Source organism: Diorhabda sublineata, unplaced genomic scaffold, assembly GCF_026230105.1.
Source record: "Diorhabda sublineata isolate icDioSubl1.1 unplaced genomic scaffold, icDioSubl1.1 Dsub_154, whole genome shotgun sequence".
Lineage (NCBI taxonomy): Eukaryota > Metazoa > Arthropoda > Insecta > Coleoptera > Chrysomelidae > Diorhabda > Diorhabda sublineata.
Window position 1 is genome coordinate 20,001 of NW_026614083.1, and position 4,263 is coordinate 24,263.

Here is a 4,263-nt window from a genome sequence, read left to right on the forward strand (position 1 = left end):
TTATTACTATTTCATACAACTTTTATATGTTACACCTCGACAAGTTCTTATATCCTACCGGCCAGAAGAAAAACTAAACACGGTTTTATAGACACTAGCGCCACCTGCCGGCAAGAAGACAAACTAAACACGGTTTTATAGACACTAGCGCCCTCTGCCGGCCTGAAGCCACGCTTAACACGGTTTTATACACACTAGCGCCACCTGCCGGCCAGAAGACAAACTAAACACGGTTTTATAGACACTAGCGCCACCTGCCGGCCAGAAGCCACACTTAACACGGTTTTATAGACACTAGCGCCCTCTGCCGGCCAGAAGACAAACTAAACACGGTTTTATAGACACTAGCGCCCTCTGCCGGCCAGGCGCCAAACTTGACACGAATTTACAGACACTAGCGCCACCTGCCGGCCAGAAGCCACACTTAACACGGTTTTATAGACACTAGCGCCCTCTGCCGGCCAGGCGCCAAACTTGACACGAATTTACAGACACTAGCGCCCTCTGCCGGCCAGAAGCCACACTTAACACGGTTTTATAGACACTAGTGCCCTCTACCGGCCAGACGCCAAACTTGCACGAATTCACAGACACTAGCGCCACCTGCCGGCCAGAAGCCACACTTAACACGGTTTTATAGACACTAGCGCCCTCTGCCGGCCAGAAGACAAACTAAACACGGTTTTATAGACACTAGCGCCCTCTGCCGGCCAGGCGCCAAACTTGACACGAATTTACAGACACTAGCGCCACCTGCCGGCCAGAAGCCACACTTAACACGGTTTTATAGACACTAGCGCCCTCTGCCGGCCAGGCGCCAAACTTGACACGAATTTACAGACACTAGCGCCCTCTGCCGGCCAGAAGCCACACTTAACACGGTTTTATAGACACTAGTGCCCTCTACCGGCCAGACGCCAAACTTGACACGAATTTACAGACACTAGCGCCACCTGCCGGCCAGAAGCCACACTTAACACGGTTTTATAGACACTAGCGCCCTCTGCCGGCCAGGCGCCAAACTTGACACGGTTTTTTTTTTTCGATGTTATTACTATTTCATACAACTTTTATATGTTACACCTCGACAAGTTCTTATATCCTACCGGCCAGAAGAAAAACTAAACACGGTTTTATAGACACTAGCGCCACCTGCCGGCAAGAAGACAAACTAAACACGGTTTTATAGACACTAGCGCCCTCTGCCGGCCTGAAGCCACGCTTAACACGGTTTTATACACACTAGCGCCACCTGCCGGCCAGAAGACAAACTAAACACGGTTTTATAGACACTAGCGCCCTCTGCCAGCCAGACGCCAAACTTGACACGAATTTACAGACACTAGCGCCCTCTGCCGGCCAGAAGACAAACTAAACACGGTTTTATAGACACTAGCGCCCTCTGCCGGCCAGACGCCAAACTTGACACGAATTTACAGACACTAGCGCCACCTGCCGGCCAGAAGCCACACTTAACACGGTTTTATAGACACTAGCGCCCTCTGCCGGCCAGGCGCCAAACTTGCACGAATTCACAGACACTAGCGCCACCTGCCGGCCAGAAGCCACACTTAACACGGTTTTATAGACACTAGCGCCCTCTGCCGGCCAGAAGACAAACTAAACACGGTTTTATAGACACTAGCGCCACCTGCCGGCCAGAAGCCACACTTAACACGGTTTTATAGACACTAGCGCCCTCTGCCGGCCAGGCGCCAAACTTGACACGGTTTTTTTTTTTCGATGTTATTACTATTTCATACAACTTTTATATGTTACACCTCGACAAGTTCTTATATCCTACCGGCCAGAAGAAAAACTAAACACGGTTTTATAGACACTAGCGCCACCTGCCGGCAAGAAGACAAACTAAACACGGTTTTATAGACACTAGCGCCCTCTGCCGGCCTGAAGCCACGCTTAACACGGTTTTATACACACTAGCGCCACCTGCCGGCCAGAAGACAAACTAAACACGGTTTTATAGACACTAGCGCCCTCTGCCAGCCAGACGCCAAACTTGACACGAATTTACAGACACTAGCGCCCTCTGCCGGCCAGAAGACAAACTAAACACGGTTTTATAGACACTAGCGCCCTCTGCCGGCCAGACGCCAAACTTGACACGAATTTACAGACACTAGCGCCCTCTGCCGGCCAGAAGACAAACTAAACACGGTTTTATAGACACTAGCGCCCTCTGCCGGCCAGGCGCCAAACTTGCACGAATTCACAGACACTAGCGCCACCTGCCGGCCAGAAGCCACACTTAACACGGTTTTATAGACACTAGCGCCCTCTGCCGGCCAGAAGACAAACTAAACACGGTTTTATAGACACTAGCGCCACCTGCCGGCCAGAAGCCACACTTAACACGGTTTTATAGACACTAGCGCCCTCTGCCGGCCAGGCGCCAAACTTGACACGGTTTTTTTTTTCGATGTTATTACTATTTCATACAACTTTTATATGTTACACCTCGACAAGTTCTTATATCCTACCGGCCAGAAGAAAAACTAAACACGGTTTTATAGACACTAGCGCCACCTGCCGGCAAGAAGACAAACTAAACACGGTTTTATAGACACTAGCGCCCTCTGCCGGCCTGAAGCCACGCTTAACACGGTTTTATACACACTAGCGCCACCTGCCGGCCAGAAGACAAACTAAACACGGTTTTATAGACACTAGCGCCCTCTGCCAGCCAGACGCCAAACTTGACACGAATTTACAGACACTAGCGCCCTCTGCCGGCCAGAAGACAAACTAAACACGGTTTTATAGACACTAGCGCCCTCTGCCGGCCAGACGCCAAACTTGACACGAATTTACAGACACTAGCGCCACCTGCCGGCCAGAAGCCACACTTAACACGGTTTTATAGACACTAGCGCCCTCTGCCGGCCAGGCGCCAAACTTGCACGAATTCACAGACACTAGCGCCACCTGCCGGCCAGAAGCCACACTTAACACGGTTTTATAGACACTAGCGCCCTCTGCCGGCCAGACGCCAAACTTGACACGAATTTACAGACACTAGCGCCCTCTGCCGGCCAGAAGCCACACTTAACACGGTTTTATAGACACTAGTGCCCTCTACCGGCCAGACGCCAAACTTGACACGAATTTACAGACACTAGCGCCACCTGCCGGCCAGAAGCCACACTTAACACGGTTTTATAGACACTAGCGCCCTCTGCCGGCCAGGCGCCAAACTTGACACGGTTTTTTTTTTTCGATGTTATTACTATTTCATACAACTTTTATATGTTACACCTCGACAAGTTCTTATATCCTACCGGCCAGAAGAAAAACTAAACACGGTTTTATAGACACTAGCGCCACCTGCCGGCAAGAAGACAAACTAAACACGGTTTTATAGACACTAGCGCCCTCTGCCGGCCTGAAGCCACGCTTAACACGGTTTTATACACACTAGCGCCACCTGCCGGCCAGAAGACAAACTAAACACGGTTTTATAGACACTAGCGCCCTCTGCCAGCCAGACGCCAAACTTGACACGAATTTACAGACACTAGCGCCCTCTGCCGGCCAGAAGACAAACTAAACACGGTTTTATAGACACTAGCGCCCTCTGCCGGCCAGACTCCAAACTTGACACGAATTTACAGACACTAGCGCCACCTGCCGGCCAGAAGCCACACTTAACACGGTTTTATAGACACTAGCGCCACCTGCCGGCCAGAAGCCACACTTAACACGGTTTTATAGACACTAGCGCCCTCTGCCGGCCAGAAGACAAACTAAACACGGTTTTATAGACACTAGCGCCCTCTGCCGGCCAGGCGCCAAACTTGACACGAATTTACAGACACTAGCGCCACCTGCCGGCCAGAAGCCACACTTAACACGGTTTTATAGACACTAGCGCCCTCTGCCGGCCAGACGCCAAACTTGACACGAATTTACAGACACTAGCGCCCTCTGCCGGCCAGAAGCCACACTTAACACGGTTTTATAGACACTAGTGCCCTCTACCGGCCAGACGCCAAACTTGACACGAATTTACAGACACTAGCGCCACCTGCCGGCCAGAAGCCACACTTAACACGGTTTTATAGACACTAGCGCCCTCTGCCGGCCAGACGCCAAACTTGACACGGTTTTTTTTTTTCGATGTTATTACTATTTCATACAACTTTTATATGTTACACCTCGACAAGTTCTTATATCCTACCGGCCAGAAGAAAAACTAAACACGGTTTTATAGACACTAGCGCCACCTGCCGGCAAGAAGACAAA